At 47.3% G+C, this 16,718-nt stretch overlaps 2 non-coding genes across 2 annotated transcripts; both read left to right on the top strand.

Moving 5' to 3' along the window:
- Positions 1 to 2,024: 2,024 nt before the first annotated feature.
- Positions 2,025 to 2,097, top strand: TRNAR-ACG (transfer RNA arginine (anticodon ACG)). Its single transcript has one exon. It is a non-coding gene; the product is annotated as a tRNA-Arg (tRNA).
- A 1,243-nt stretch (positions 2,098 to 3,340) lies between these two features.
- On the top strand, positions 3,341 to 3,413 carry TRNAR-ACG (transfer RNA arginine (anticodon ACG)). The gene has a single exon. It is a non-coding gene; the product is annotated as a tRNA-Arg (tRNA).
- Positions 3,414 to 16,718: the final 13,305 nt, after the last annotated feature.

Genomic DNA, 16,718 nt, shown 5'->3' with positions numbered 1-16,718 from the left:
ATATAAAGGAAGAAACCAGGAGTATACAAGAACCACTGGAACAAGGAACTTCCCATACAAGCAAATACTAATACAGAACTGTGTTACCTAAGCTGGGAATTCCCCTCATACATTCTCTCTTTCCCTTCTTTGAAGAGGCTGATAGTCTGTTTTGTCTTTTTCTTCAGGTTTTCCATGAACACTTTGAAATATTCATTCTCTCCCAGAGTCTCCATCTTCCCCTCATAGCATGACAGGATGGTCCGTAGTTGCTGGTATGGGAGAGAACCGCTGGGGAACTCCTGACACAGCCAAGCACCTTTGCTCAACAAGGCATACACTATTCTGAACACCAAAGGAGCCCCTTTTAACAAGAGCCAGCAGTCCCTGCGGCATGATGGGTGTGTGTGTGTATTGGATTCCTAAATGGCCTGAGCATGGCTCCTCCATCAGGCATTCAAAGGCTGTGAGTCTGAGTCCCACCACAGTCACTTTTCCACTGTTGAAGAGCCATCTTCCTTCTCTTACATGGCCATCACAAGTTCAGTTTCAAGAGTAAAAGGCAAACATTTTCAGACCAGCCACAGAATCATATAACAGTAGAGTTGGAAGGGGGCTATAAGACCATCAAGTTCAACCTTCTGCTCAATGCAGGAGCCCAAAACCTCATGCACAGGAATGCAGGACTTCCTGGGAGAGCCACGGGGAACGTTACAAAGGTCCTTTGCAAGCATTCAAAAGCCTCCTTGCCCCCGTGCTTATCAAAACTCCTTGCTCCCTCTCCTCATGGGAGTCGCTTGGGATTTCCCAGTGGAGCCAAAGGGAAAGATACAAAGGTACATGCCTCTGGCTTAGCAAACATCACAATGCCTCCTCACCCAGGGTTCATCAAAACTCTGCACCCCTTCTCCCCATGGGGTGTCCTTGGGCTGCTGCATCTTTTTTCATTCTCATCTCTTCACTCTTTGTCAGAGGAAAGGTGTTTGTTGTTGGCTAAGCCAATGCAGGGCCTGTGGCACAATGGATAACGCATCTGCCTACAGATCAGAAGACTGCAGGTTCAAGTCCTTCCTGGCTGATTCCTTTTCAAGTACCAGAGAGCCTCTGGGAAAGATCCACACCACACCACACCACACCTATGGTGTCTCCTTTCATTCTTGGGTGCAAGGCAGATAAACATCCAAGACGTGCACAAAAAGGCAGAGAAGTCTCAGCATGTGGCTTATTATACAAAAGCCTGATGCGTTTTGGCCTCTTAGTCACCATCACAAGACAATTTGTTGTTAATAATTTCTGCAGACATTCTAACAACCCCCTGGAGAAGGCCTAAAAAACAAGAGGCCGAAATGTGTCGGGCTTTTGTACAATAAACCTTTCTCTATCATCCTGAGAATTCTCTCTCATCTTGTGCACTCCTTGAATTCTTGAACTTCCTTCCTTTCTTTATCAGAAGGAAGATATATATCGTGAGCTAGCCTGGTGCACAGCCAGTGGTGCAATGGATAACGCGTCCAACTATGGATCAGAAGACTGCCGGTTTGACTCCCGCCTGGCTTGTTGCCTCTTCCTTTTGGAGTGCCAGAGAGCCTCCAGGGAACATTGCCCCCCTCCCCTCAGCTGAGACCCTTTGCATAATAATACCTGAAAGCCAAAGGAGTCTGTTTGAACTAGTCCCAGCAGTCCCTGTGGCATAATGGAGGATGTGTTGGACGCCCAGGGGACCTGAGCATGGCTCCTGCATAAGTGCCATCTTTGTTCCCCCACATTGCCATTGCAATGGGAAAGTTGAAAGCTGACAGGTGACTTTTTCAGAAGTGCCAGAGCTGGCAGCCTCCAACCCAGACCCTCATACACAGGAATGCTGGATTTTGTAGTAGAGAGCGACAGGGAAAGGTACAAAGGTCCTTTGCAAGCATTCAAAATGCCTCTGTGCTTATCAAAACCCTTTGCTTCCCTCTCCTCAGGGGATGTCCTTGGGCCATGTTCCATTCTCAGCTCTCCTCCTGCCAGAAGGGAGGTGTTCGTTGCTGGCTCAGGTCAAAGCAGGGCCAGTGGCGCAATGGATAACGCATCTGACTACGGATCAGAAGACTGCAGGTTCGACTCCTGCCTGGCTCATTCCTTTTTGTGTGGCGGAGAGCCTCCGGAGATCATTGCCTCCCCCCCCCGGCACCCCCCGGCCAAGCCCCTTTGTGGGATTTCCATGGGGCCACCTTCTCTCATTCTTACCTCTTTTTCCTCTCTCCCTCATAAAGGAAGTATAGGTAAGCCGGGGCAGAGGGGCAGCGACGTCATGGATAACATGTCTAACGCAGGAGGGCGGGGCTGCAGCTTTAGCTCCTGCCTCGCTTGTCTTCTCCTTTTGGAGTGACGGAGAGCCTCTCGGGAATATGGCCTCCCTTTGCTCAGCTACGTCAGCATCCTTTGGAGCACCAGAGGGCTCCCCTTGAAGCAAAATCAGCAGGCCCTGCGGTGCAAAGGACAGCAGGATGGGCTTCCAGGCAGCCTGCCACAGCCCGACGTAGGCTGTCCTCGGGGATTCAAAGGCTGTGGCTTTGATTCCTGCCAGAGTCCCTTTTGCCCTGCAGAAGTGCTGTCCTTCTTCTCCAGCACTGCCATTAGAGATGTCGGCCAAAGCCTTTCGAAGAGCTTTCCTAGGTTCTGCGCTCCCACCCACCCCAACCTCCAGACTTCGTTCCGGTTCCCTTTGCAGTGCCCGACTCACTCCACAGCAAGTCACTCACTCTGCACAGAGTCGGGCCAGATCGTAGACTTTCCGGGCATTTTTTGCACATACCCCCACTGCGGCTTCTGCAACTTCTGCGAATTTCTACACAATTTGCACACATTTTGTGGAGAGTTGTGCAGACTGCTTAGAAATTTGCGCAAATTGTGGAAGCTATGGGGGGAATGTGCAAAAATCCAAAAAGTTCCAAGAGTCCAGGGAAAAGGCCACAGCTTAGCTCACAAACCCAAATTGAGTGATGAACGCCTCAGAATTCTGTTGAAACTCCCCCCCCCAAAAAAAGCAGGTTTCCCAGTGACACACATCCCTAATTGCCATGTAAGGTGATAGTACAGAGAGTGAAAGGCAGAAAAATGGAGGGGTGCCAGGCCCAGTGGCCTTATGGCACCAGGCAGGAGGAGGCTTCAAAGCAGAAACCTCCCATGCTGGAAGGCTTGACTTCCCAGCAGAGCCGCCAAAGGAGAAATCACAAATCTTGGAGGGCAAGTTTCAAAAGGCCTCCTCACCTTGTGCCCCCTATCTTCATGTGGTGTCCTTCAGCCCTCTTCTTTCATTCTCAACACTTCTTCTTTGGTGTTGGAGGGGAAATATGCATTCTTTGCCAGGTGGCTGCAGGGGCCAGTGGCGCAACGGATAACGCGTCTGACTACGGATCAGAAGACTGCAGGTTCGATTCCTGCCTGGCTCGCCTCCTCCTTTTGGAGTGGGGGAGAGCAACTGGGGAAAATGGAGCCCTGCAGTCAAGTCCTTCTGCTCAACCATACCAACTGTCAAAAGAGCTCCCCTTGAACAAGAGCCAGCAGGCTCTGTGGCATACACACATCTCTATCTCCCTGTGACAACTGAATCAGGTGAGGCTGTGCAGGTCCTGGACCAGTGCCTAGACTCAGTAATGGGCTGGATGAGGGCCAATAAACTGAGACTGAATCCTGGCAAGACGGAAGCCCTGTGGGTGAGTGGTTCTCGAGTCCGGGAGACAGGCTTATTGCCTGTTCTGGATCGGGTTGCACTGCCTCTGAAAGATCAGGTTCGTAGTTTGGGGGTACTCTTAGACACATCTCTGTCACTGGAGGCTCAAGTGGCCATGGCGTCTCGGAGTGCCTTTTACCAGCTTTGGCTGGTTCGCCAACTACAGCTTCTCCTGGACAGGGATAGCTTGGCCACAGTGGTACAGGCATTGGTAACCTCCAGATTGGATTACTGCAATGCACTCTATGTGGAGCTGCCTTTGAAGCTGCTCCGGAAGCTGGAGCTAGTGCAGAACGCTGCAGCTCAGCTGTTGTCTGGAGCTGCCCTTTTCCAGCATGTAACTCCTCTGTTGAGGGAACTGCATTGGCTGCCTATTCGCTACCGGGCCAGGTTTAAGGTTCTTGTACTTGTGTACAAAGCCCTAAGCAACTTGGGACCAGGATACCTGAGAGAGCGCCTCCTCCCTTACCAACCTGCCCGGTCACTGAGGTCATCCAAGGGTCTGCTCCTGGTGGTCCCACATAGATCCATCCTCCAATTGTAGTCCACCAGGGGAAGAGCCTTCAACATGGTGGCTCCCCTCCTGTTGAATTCCCTGCCTCTGGAGGTCCTTTTGGCACCTCCTGAAAACATCATTATTCCAGGAAGCCTTTCCTTAATGTCCAGCCAGGAGTCACTGTATTTGCTTCTTTTAAGATCTGTTTTAAGTGTTTTATTCTGTTTTGATTTTCATTTTATCTTCTACACCACTCCGAAATTTTCAATGGGGAGCGGTATATAAATATTGTAAATAAATAAATAAAGGAGAGCACATCAAACTCCTAGGAAACCTGAACACACTCTCTATGTTCAAGAGAAGGACCTGAACCAGTGAATGACTGTTCAGAACATTACATGTTCTGCTTTAACATTGCTTCTGGTTATGCGGCAGCAAATGTCACAAAATCCAGGCAACAGTTGAACAGATACAAGGAAGCATGTTGCCATAACTATCGTGAAGAATGCTCTACACTTTATCATCAATCTTTCCCCTCATGGCAAGGGGTTCCGCCCTTGGCTGAGGGTGGATTATATCCGTGGGACCTTGCAAAGTGTACCAATTCCCCCCTACTCATTCTTGGGCCCTGTAGGGAGGTTCACCTCTTTATCTTTAGTCTATCTGTGCAATGCCTCTTCAGCACTAACGGGCCCTAGTACGGAGGCACCTAAATTCGAGTCCACGGCTAGGCAGTGGGATGAAAAGTACATGAGAAAAAGATCAAAAAAGACAAACAAGGAAGGTCTTTTTCTCATCTACTTCTCCTCCCACTGCCTAGCCGTGGGCTCGAATTTAGGTGCCTTCATACTAGGCCAACCAAATCCAACTGACAGAGAAAACCCGCAGGGAATTTTCTCTATGCCACCCATTTTTTTCCATGATGAAAATATAATTTAGTGTTTTATTTTTTAAAAAAAAAAATACCTATGAGATTCCATTATATTTTAATGATGCACTGGTTTTAAATGTTTGAATTAGTTGTATGTATTTTATGGTGTTTTTATTCGTGTTGTACCCCACCTCGATCCAGAGAGAGAGAGGCGGGTAACAAATAAATAAATTATTATTATTATTATTATTATTATTATTATTATTATTATTATTATATTTTCATTATGGAAAAAAGTGGGTGGTACATAGAAAATTATATTTCCTTCTTTCTTTTCTCTATCAGTTGAATTAGTTAGAGTATGATTTGCTCCTAGGTGAATTGTTTGCTTTGCTCTCAAGGTGGGTTTTTAACCTTTTGGGGAACAAATCTCTTTCTGGAGGTGAACCTGTTAGATTTGGGAGCTCTCTTTCCGCCTTCCCGTTCCGCAGAGTTCCCTTTCTCTGGCAGAGATGAGATTGTCAATTCCCAGTGACGCGAGAATCAGCCAGACAATGGGTTTCCTTGAACTGCAGAAACATCTGTTTCCATTAATTAGCCAACAATATGTTTACACTTAACCAAAAAGCCTGAGCAAAATGTTTCCCAGGCATAAGCTGATGTCTTGTATCCAGCCCTTAAATGCTCTTTCAGGAGAGTCCGCCAATTCCATTTTATTTCTACAAACTTTCAGATTAATGGGGGTGGGGACCCAGTAGATTACATAGATGGCCCCCTTGAGAGATGATTTTATCTCGATTGTTGGGGTAACCACCCCTTCCTCAAAGTCATGAGGGCTGAATGCTGGCAGATAACAAATCCACAAACAAGGGGCAGGATAAACAATGATATCAGCTAATTTGACGGGTCAACAAAACCTCAATCACCTGATTCACACAAGGTGGGTGCTGTTGTATTAAAAACAATCTATGCTCACTTCCAATTTGTTTCCAGGTACAATTCAAGGTACAGGTTTTGACCCTTATAATTTGGACAGCCAGAGTATCTGAAGGCCCACCTGATCCCATATGAACTGGTCTACTCTCTAGCATTTTTATTGAGGCCTTTCTTTGGGTGTCCTCCACCTTATGTGGTTAGGTGGCTAGCACCCATAGAGAGTTCCTTTTCCGTGAGCAGAGCTCCAGTGCTTCAGGATTCTTTGTGGTAGGGTGACCATATGAAAAGGAGGACAGGGCTCTTGTATCTTTAACAGTTGCATAGAAAAGGGAATTTCAGCAGGTGCCATTTGTATATATGGAGAACCTGGTGAAATTCCCTCTTCATCACAACAGTTAAAGCTGCAGGAGCTATACTAGAGTGATGAGATTTAAAAGAGGGCATGGCACCTGCAGCTTTAACTGGTGTGATGAAGAGGAAATTTCACCAGGTTCTCCATATATGCAAATGACACCTGCTGAAATTCCCTTTTCAGTACAACTGTTAAAGATACAGGAGCCCTGTCCTCCTTTTCATATGGTCACCCTACTTTGTGGGATTAAGATCAGCTCCATTACATGTGTTTTTTGCTGGGGGGTTTCTTTCTCTGATGTTCTATATGTCCCATTAAACGACCACTAGGTGGCACTGTGGTATAGCAGAAGTATGCAAATACACCAGAGTTTCCTGCCACCATTCACTGAAATACCAACTTTCTTCATCAGAAAAAAAAATGCTATAATTGTTGCAAAGCAAGGGGAAAAGCCCTGGAGGATGATGGCATCATGTAAAGAACCCACAAACTACAATAATTGAGACGTCACAAGCACACAAAAAATGCCTCATGTAGAAAGGAACTAAAACTTGGGTTCCTTTGATAAGAGTGTAACATTCTTACCCATTAGAAGTTGCAAGAGGTCAGGGCAAACCAGAAGACCTTCTCCCATTGTTCCCTGTTATTTTTTTTAAACTAATAGTAGAGTGCATTATCATCTTCCTCATCCTAAGTCTGTAGACTTTATTTCATCCCAAAGAAACAATGTCAAGGTAGTTTGAAATAAAATAAATCACAACTACAATAAAACAATTAAAGACAATCAAAATAAAGCCAAAAACTACAACCAAAGAACAGATGTTAGTTGTTAAATGGCAAAAGAAAAGAAAAGAAATTACCAAAGAAAAGCATGTTGCATTGAAACAAAAGTGTCTTAACTAGCTTGCCAGATGGAAAGAAGCAGGGGTGGGGGACCTCAGGCCTGGGGCCAAATTCAGCCCTCTAGGGATCCCAATCTGGCCCTCTGGAGTTCCCCAGATGAACACTTACCCTTCCCTGCCCCCATCCATTTCCCCCTGAACACCAGTCATTGGGTAAGCCCCCAGCTTTTGTGAAGTTTCTTCCCCATTCTAAAAGGTTGAGATGCCTCCCATGGGGCTCAGTTACTGGCAGTAAAAGCTTTAAGCTAAAATATGCTGATTTTTGTGGTTTGGCTCCACCCCTTTGGCTTCAGCCCATCCCACCACTAGAATGCAGCCCTCAAGAGCTTGTCCAAAATCAAATGTGGCCCTCGGGCTGAAAGAGGTTCCCCCTGCCTGGGTCCAAATGAGCTGAGGGACATTTCACTGCTCTGGGGCAGCCATCGAAAAGGCCCTGCTTCTTCCTGCAGAGGCCATTCTGGCCACTAAATAGGATGGGATCTAAAACAGGGCCTCTTCAGCTGACCTTAAACTGCTGGGAAGTCTGTATGGAAGAGGTGCTGCCTCTGATCGTTTTAGCAGGACTGGCACCAGATTCGGCACCACCCAGAATTTACTAAAATATAGGTTATCAAAAAGATGCATGTTGCAAATGTCATTAAAGTGGAAGCACCTGGAATAAAGTTTATGTTTGTCTCTGGGTGCTTTGTTTGTCTGTTTGTTTCTTTGGGCTGATTATGGGCTTCTCAGCATTTCATTTAGATGCCTGCGCATCTGCTCATCTCGGATTCTTGATCTCAACGTCATAGACTAGACGTTACAGCCACAAGCGTGCATTTCATGGGGAAGTTATGAACAGGAATTTGCCGATATTTTCAAGGCTACTGCCTCCCTTTTTTTCTCTTCCAAGATGAAATTGCCGCTATGCCATCTGTAGAAACTTTGTAGAAGAAGAAGACGAATTGAATTGATTGTCTAAAATTGTGAAGACGAGCAAACTTGCTCTTACGAATCTTGCCAAATACTGACGGTCATATTCCAGAGAAATTCTGATGCTCTTTCCCAGATTATCGGGATGTTGACAATGAAAGCTATGAGAGTCAAACTCTGAGCCAATATGGGAATAGGAGTGTGTGCTTTTTTACTTCTTAGCTGCAAACAATAAAATAGAAAATTCTGTTCTTTCTTCTCTATTAACAGCTCATGCTCAGATCCTAAATATTGTTATGTGGGTATAAGGCCCGGCCCAAGGCAAGTCACAGCCTGAAGCGGAGACCTGCCGCCCTCGCTTCTGATCAGCGCAGCTGTCCGCCAGTTAACTTATTTTTCCTGATGCGGATACGGACGTCCGCCTTGCCAGCACGCTGCCTGTAAGGCGTTTGTGCCTTCAGAAGCCACAGGGCAGCTGCACATCCAGCAAAGCATCCCAAAAAATCCCAGAACTTTCAGGATTTCTCATGATACTTTGCCCAACTTCGCTCAGGCTCCACATGGTGCCTGAATGCGGAAACACCTTATGGGCAGCATAGGCAAGCGAGCGGCTGCTTCTTTGTCCTGGCAGCCAGCAGGACCCAGAAGTGGCAGAGGGGGAGAGTGCTGCTTTTCTCATACTCCAACGCCTGCTGTGCCTGCTGCCTCCCGCTTTATAGTAGGGCCAGCCCTGGTGGGTGTTGGTATCAAATAAAGAGATTTGTATCAAGGAATACTGCCTCTCCCTCTCTGGGCATGGCTAGATAAGGGCTTATCCCGGGGACTCATAGAATCATAGAATATTAGAGTTGGAAGGGGCCTACAAGGCCATCGAGTCCAACCCCCTGCTCAATGCAGGAATCCACCCTAAAGCATCCCTGACAGATGGTTGTCCAGCTGCCTCTTGAAGGCCTCTAGTGTGGAAGAGCCCACGACCCCCCTAGGTAACTGATTCCATTGTCGTAGTGCTCTAACAGTCAGGAAGTTTTTCCTGATGTCCAGCTGGAATCTGATTTCCTGTAACTTGAGCCCCTTATTCCGTGTCCTGCACTCTGGGAGGATCAAGAAGAGATCCTGACCCTCCTATGTGTGACAACCTTTTAAGTATTTGAAGAGTGCTATCAGGTCTCCCCTCAATCTTTTCTTCTCCAGGCTAAAAATGCTCAGTTCTTTCAGTCTCTCTTCATAGGGCTTTGTTTCCAGGCCCCTGATCATCCTTGATCGCCCCAAGATCATCCCTGTGCATCCACATGACGCACAGGGGATCCCGGGGGGCAGGGAGGGATAACCTTTTCCACGGGATAACCAGGATGACTTTAATCCTGATTTTTCCCTCGGTCTCGGGATGATCCCGAGACCGCGGGACGTGTGGGCAGCCATCCCGGTTTCATCCTGGCTCCTCACGAGTAAATGCAAGGAGCCAGGAACTGGGCATGGGGCACGGAGCTCTTCAGGAGCAACATGCCCATTGGGGGTGGGAGGGGGGAGCGGGATCTTCTTTAAAAACAAAACAAAAACCTACCTATATCGCTGGAGCACTTATGCGGTCATTTTCAACAACAACAACAACAACAACAACAATAATAAAAATAAAAATGGTGGGCACTACGTCCTCTTCCTCCCAGGATATTATGCACCACATGTGGACTGAGGGGGAGGATCTCACACTCACCATATCGCAAGATCCTCCCCCTCCCCTCCCTAGGCCTAGACATGCCCCCCCTCTCTCTGCTTTTGTATAGCTTGATTCATGCTTAACGGCCTTTGATACCTGATGGTTTCTAGCTACCGATAATGACTATGGGCTCCATCACACCTACTTTCTCCCCCCGGTATGCACCCGCAATTTTGACCTCCGTTTCATTAGCGTGGCAAGCACTGGTCCCTTACACGCTTGCTGCTTTTGTTTGCTCTCCTGCTGTTGTGCTCACCCCAACCCAACCCAACCCAACCCTTCTCTTTCCACTTCCAGTTCATTGGTTCTTGTCAGGTGACGGACATGATTGCCATCCCCCACACACTCTAGTTTTGTTGGCTAGGGTTTTACCGATTCAACATTTAATTGGCTAGGCACCGTTTCTGCGGACCACAAGGGTGAGGTCGGAGCAGCAAAAGTCTGTTCCACCAGCTCAACACAAGTCCGTCCATTCAACCGACAGACTCAGCAAGCTGGAAGACCTCCCCGCCTTCCTCTTTCGTCAGCAGGACCACCCCCCAACAAAAGCAACATAGCGGAAGGACAGCAATACACGGGATGAAAGGGTGCTTTTATTTCGCATGGAGAAAATGTATCGGACTTGCTGGGTGTTTGTTTGTTTTGGGATGTGAGGAAGGTCAGAAGGGGCGGGAAGCATGTGGGAGGCAGATGGCATCATGAGAGGGACCCACGAAAATCCATGAGTGCCCAGCAATGTGTGCAATAAAACGCTCAGCTGATGGAGCTCTATACATGCCCCATAAGCCTGTAACTGTAATCTGTTTGCCTGTGGGTAGGCGCACAGATATGCACACGCCAGTGGAAAAATAAATTGCCAGTTTTTAATCTAGCCAGTGACGGAGACAGAAGTCTGGGGTTTTGCCACAGCATGGCAAGGAGGGGCCTTGTGCAGTTTTAAGGGTTTGATACTGTTTCGGGCGGGGGTGATGCTGCTTTAAAAACTATTGATGGGACAAACCGAGGCTACTGAGTTGAGGAGTTGGGGGCACTCTTTCCAGCCCCATTTCAGAGACCACACCAAAGTGGCTGACTCTGAATTGGGTCAAAACAGGACTGAAAAAGCTCCAGGCCCAATTGTGCTCCTAATTACATCATCAGGACGGTACCCCTGACTAGACCTCCAACCTGCACCTAACCTGTCCTGAAAGGGACTCTTCTCATCTTCCTGTTTTTCATTCCTTATTGGAGGCAGGAAGTGACAGCAAGAGAATCAGACCCACTGGAAGGGGCATAGGAGAGCTTCAGGCATTCCTGTGGACATTCAAAGCATCCAGGGATGATGGGAGATGTAGTTCCCATAGATGCCTCACATCACATGAACAGTTCATCTCCAGGGAAAGGTATTTCTGAACTATGCGATGTGAGCCTGTAAGGGGGTGGATGACAGAGTGGTCCCGATATTAAAATAATATGGAAGAAGGAAATCGTGGGTCAGCTAGAGGCCATTAGGCCAATGGCATGTGCATATGGATGGGAACCCGAGCATCTTGAAGGCCCTCTGAAAGCAAAGTGAGACGGAGTCCCTGTGTGGCCGTTGCCTCCTCCTCTCATTTTGCACAGGCCTGCCAAGCAAAGAGGGTGGTGGGACTGCGCAGATTTGGAGCAGGGCTGGATTTCCCCCATGTGCTGCCAATCAGCCCTCAGTGAGCGAAGCAGAGAGTTGGGAGGACGGAAAGGGTCTTTACAATGATATTCAAACACGTTATTCTGAACTGCTGGTTACTTCTAGGACATCACTGCACAGGGTTTTTTTTAGTTGATTTGAATTTCTCCCCTTAGTCAGATAGACAGCGATTCAAGGGGAAGATGCTTCTACGAGATTAATTGCAAGGGATGGAGTTTGGCCAATACATACTTCTTCATCCATAAGCAAATAAATGTTGTTTTGTCATTCTTCCTGCCAGGGGAAAAAGCACACAACGCTCTGGGGGGGGGGGGAGGCCTCTTTTCCCCAGTTTTTGCTCCCTCTAAAGTCATTGCTCTGCTCTAATCAAGCTCTAATATTATCTTCTGAGGACCCTTTACCTAAGCTCTGATGCTCACTCATGATTGCATTTTGGCCAGTGGTGCCTTTCTTTTCCCCAGCAAATAAAGTGAGACCTACTTCTGGGTAAACAATGCATAGGATTAGTCCCAGTGAATAAAGTAGACTAAAGCATTTTCATCTGTTCGATCCTCAGGGTAATTTTTTTTTAAAAATTTTTTTTTTTGCAGGTTATGGCGGGAGAATGCTGGGAATTGTATGACTCTTTTCTGTCTAAATATGCATAGGATTGCACCCTTAGTCATTACTCTGTTTTTATTTACATGGCTGCTGTAAAGTAAATACAGGCCATTTCTATAACAGCCCGGTGTAGAGGGAGGGAGGGGGGTGATCCCGGACTTACCTCCTTCTGGGATTGTCCTTCATGTCCAAATGGCCAGCACGATGTCCAGGATGGGAGGAGGGACGTTGCGTGAGTGGAGGTGGCCTTTTTTTTAAAAAAAAGTGACAGGAGCTAGAGTGCACTCATGCTCCAATGAAAAGTAAATGGGGTGGAAAGCCCCGACCCCTCTCCCCCCACCCCTGATTCCTCTCGGCCCGAATCCTTCCTTCTACTGCACCCCACTACTCACGGGGAAGAGGGAAGAAGCCGGGATGGGTGGCCACACCTCCCGCGGTCTCAGGATGATCCCGAGACTGGGGGAAGAATTGGATTTTCCCAGGCATTATTTATCCCTGGGAAAACCTGCGCTCATTCCCCCTCCCTTGCCCCTGGGAGTCCCTGTGCTTTTTGGGTCCCTGGGTCAACAGCTGGTTGGCCACTCTGTGAACAGAGTGCTGGACTGGATGAACCGTCACATCTATCTTTAAAAGTGGGGTGGATAAATTCCTGGAGGAGAAGGTTCTCAATGGCTACTAGCCCTGATGGTTGTGTGCTATCTCCAGTATTCGAGGCAATAAGCCTGTGTATGCCAGTTGCTGCGGAACATGGCTGGGAGAGTGCTGTTGCACCCTGTCCTGCTTGTTCATCCCTGGCCGGTGGCTGGTTGGCCACTGTGTGAACAGAGTGCTGAACTAGATGGACCCTTGGTCTGATCCAGCAGGGCACTTCTTATGTTCTTATGTTCCCATCATAAGAACTGCTCTTTGTTTAAAAACCCTACCTGCAAACTTCAGGGACTAGGTGCTGTTCACACACACACACACACACACACACACACACACACACACACACATATATATATATATATATATATATATATATATATATATATTCTCCTCCCTCTCCCTCAGTACTCTTAGTAATGTTCATTGTTGAAAAGAATTGCTCAGCAAATTAAAAAAACAAAAACAAAGGGGGAAATCAGGGATGCCAGAAATTTGGAGGGGGTACCAGATTTGGTGGGGGGAAGTAGTTAACACAGCTTTCCCCAGGTATTGCTAACAAGAAGCAAACTGTATCCAACCTTAGAGGAAATATATAGCCATCAGGACTAGTAGCCATATCCCCCCCTGGGTTTGTGTCATCACCTTTTCAAGCCATCCAAATTGGTGGGCATCATTACATGTTGTGGCACCAAATTCCATACTTTAACTAGGCACTGTGTGAAAACATCCTTTTATATGTCCGGAATCCACCAGTCAGCTTCATGAGATGACCCATCTGGGTTCTAGTATTATGAGAGAGAGGGAGAAATGTGTCTCCCTATCCACTTTCTCCACATCATGCCTAATTTTGTACACCCCTATCATGCCTCTCCTTGTTCATCCTTTGTCTAAGCTCAATAGTCCCAGAAGCTGTAACCTTCTCCTCACAGGGGAGCTGCTTCAGCCCCTGGATCATTTTGGTTGCCCTTTTCTGCACCATGATTAGTTTGTCTCCTTGTGAGTCATGCCGTAATCTCTCCACATCTTTCTTAGAGCTGTTCTCTCTCTCTCTCTCTCTCTCTCTCTCTCTCTCTCTCTCTCTCTCTCTCTCTCTCTCTCATACACACACACACACACACACACACACACACACACACTTTCCCCCTCCCTTGTAAAAAAATGAGGGGGTTAGAGAATGTTTTGCCATGGCTTCCCATCTCCCAACGCTCCCACGAACAAGAAGGACAAGTCCAAATTCTGCAAGGGAGCCCGTTGTTCATATGCCAGCCCAGGCCCAACATGGTGGCTATTGCCAACCCAGCTGGGTCCTTGCTGGCACAGTTTCGATGAAAGTTGCCAGGCAGCGGCCAAGTCAAGAATCTGCAAGCATTGGGGGTGGAGAAGGGGGAGATAATCAATTCCATGTGCTTCTTTCTTTTTGTTTATTGCCTAACAGAAAGTAATTTATTCAGAGATTCCAAATCATATTTTAGAAACATAACAAATAGTCCATTGTACATCTCCATGTTGGGCCTGGGTTGGAAAATGTTCTTTGTATGCAATTTTATAAAGGTCCCTTCTTGTGATTTCCAGATATTGTGACTGATTTATCTCCTCCAATCTCGTGCTGAGAGCTACTCTTATGCAGCCTGCTCCAGCAGACAAGTAGAGCAATGTTTTTCTTCCCCCATGAATACCATGAACGAGGAGGGCCATCTACACCTCTGTCTTTGCCAAGTTGAAGGAGACCATTCTGTATGCTTCACTTGATCTGCTCCTTGGGGAACATTGCATCAGCACTGATCATTATCTTCTTAAGAGCCTCATCTGAGGGTGGGTGGGGGGAATCACGTTGCCCTACCATCGCTTTGCCGCCTGCTTCTGTCCCACGATAGGGACAAACAGCTTCCTCTTTCTTCACATGGGGAAGAAAGAGGAAACAAGCAATGACCACATGGCCCATGCAGTGGGTGTTTTTATCACGCAGATTCTCCTGTACACAGCAAGAAATGGCGGCAAGTTTCATTACAGCCCCAAAATCGGATTTTCCTGGTCTTTTTTTGTGACGTAAAAATGAGCAGAAGGAGAAGGAGATGCACAGGAGACAGACAGCATTGTCAAAAGGACCCGCAAACATCCATGAGTGTCCAGTAGCAAGCCTGCTATAAAACGCTTGTCTGAAAGGCATAACCTGGACAGAGTCACTTCAGTGGACAATGAAAATAAGCCCTTTGGCATAAATCAGATAAGGCTTAAGTAAATGGCAGTAAGAGCTTTAAGCTAAAATATGATGGCATATTTGGTCCCGCCCCCTTTGCCTTTGGTCTCACCCCTTTTGCAATTGACTCCGCCCACCACTTGAATGCAGCCCCCAAAAGCTTCTCTGAAATTGACTTTGGACCTCTTGGTGAAAGAGGTTCTGCACACCTATGGTAAGCGGAGTGGCAGGATTGGATACCGCCCTATGTTTAGGGATGGACAAACCACCCCACGCCCGCCATTTGCATAAGACAGCTTTTATGGAAAACCAAGAGCTGGCATTTCTACACAAAATGGTAGCTCACTGGGGAGTCAGGCACCTGCGTCCGTTCATTGGGCAGCTGCACCCTGTCCCAATAGGATAGGGTGACCCTATGAAAAAGAGGACAGGGCTCCTGTATCTTTAACAGTTGCATAGAAAAGGGAATTTCAGCAGGTGTCCTTTATATATATGGAGAACCTGGTGAAATTCCCTCTTCATCACAACTGTTAAAGGTGCAGGAGCTATACTAGAGTGACCAGATTTAAAAGAGGGCAGGGCACCTGCAGCTTTAACTGGTGTGATGAAGAGGAAATTTCACGAGGTTCCCCATATATACAAATAACACCTCCTGAAATTTCCTTTTCAATACAACTGTTAAAGATACAGGAGCCCTGTCCTCCTTTCCACATGGTCACCCTACAATAGGAGCCAAACAGGGCAGGTAAGTGATGGCAGTTTGCAGACAAGAGTCCGGGAAGCTGGGCAAGGGGGAGCCTGCCAGACTCCACCCGCCACTCTCAGACTCCCATAACATCCCTACCTATCTTTTTATATTCTTGAGTGTCCTGGTCACATCTTGGATGTTAATGAAGGTTGCAAGTGCATTAAATAAATCAATGCATGGTGCTGCATGGGTAAGTTATCTGTGAAATCGTTATCACAGGCAGGCAGGTGTGCAACATCTTGCACACTTGCACCATTAGGAGAAGTGGACAAATGTCCCACATTAGCTGACAGTCCTGGCATTGAAGTTGTTGCCTTGAGACCCTGAAAATTAAGGTAAAACCTAAATCTCAGGACCAGTGGAAGCAGGTGGCTTTATAGTCAGTGGGGCTGTGAATCCACTCTAGGCTTCAGTCAGAACTCTAAAGGAGCTATTCAAATACTTAAAAGGTTGTCACACAGAGGAGGGCCGGGATCTCTTCTCGATCCTCCAAGAGTGCAGGACATGGAATAACGGGCTCAAGTTACAGGAAGCCAGATTCTGGCTAAACATCAGGAAAAACTTCCTGACTGTTAGAGCAGTATGACAATGGAACCAGTTACCTAGGGGGGTCGTGGGCTCTTCCACACTAGAGGCATTCAAGAGGCAGCTGGACAACCATCTGTCGGGGATGCTTTAGGGTGGATTCCTGCATTGAGCAGGGGGTTGGGCTTGATGGCCTTGTAGGCCCCTTACAACTCTACTATTCTATGATTCTATGATTCTATCCAAGGGTCTGAACCTGTTTTGGAGATAGGGTAGCAGCTTGGATAGCTCCTTTAGAGTTCTGACTGAACCATAAGAACAGATTCACAGCCCCACTGATATCAGAGCCACCAACATAAGTACATAAGAACATAAGAAGAGCCCTGCTGAATCAGACCAAGGGTCCATCTAGTCCAGCACTCTGTTCACACGGTGGCCAAACAGCTGTCAGCCAGGGACC

Source organism: Elgaria multicarinata, chromosome 7, assembly GCF_023053635.1.
Source record: "Elgaria multicarinata webbii isolate HBS135686 ecotype San Diego chromosome 7, rElgMul1.1.pri, whole genome shotgun sequence".
Taxonomy (NCBI): domain Eukaryota; kingdom Metazoa; phylum Chordata; class Lepidosauria; order Squamata; family Anguidae; genus Elgaria; species Elgaria multicarinata.
Note: the sequence above shows the minus strand (reverse complement) of the source record. Positions and strands in the feature narration are given on the sequence as shown.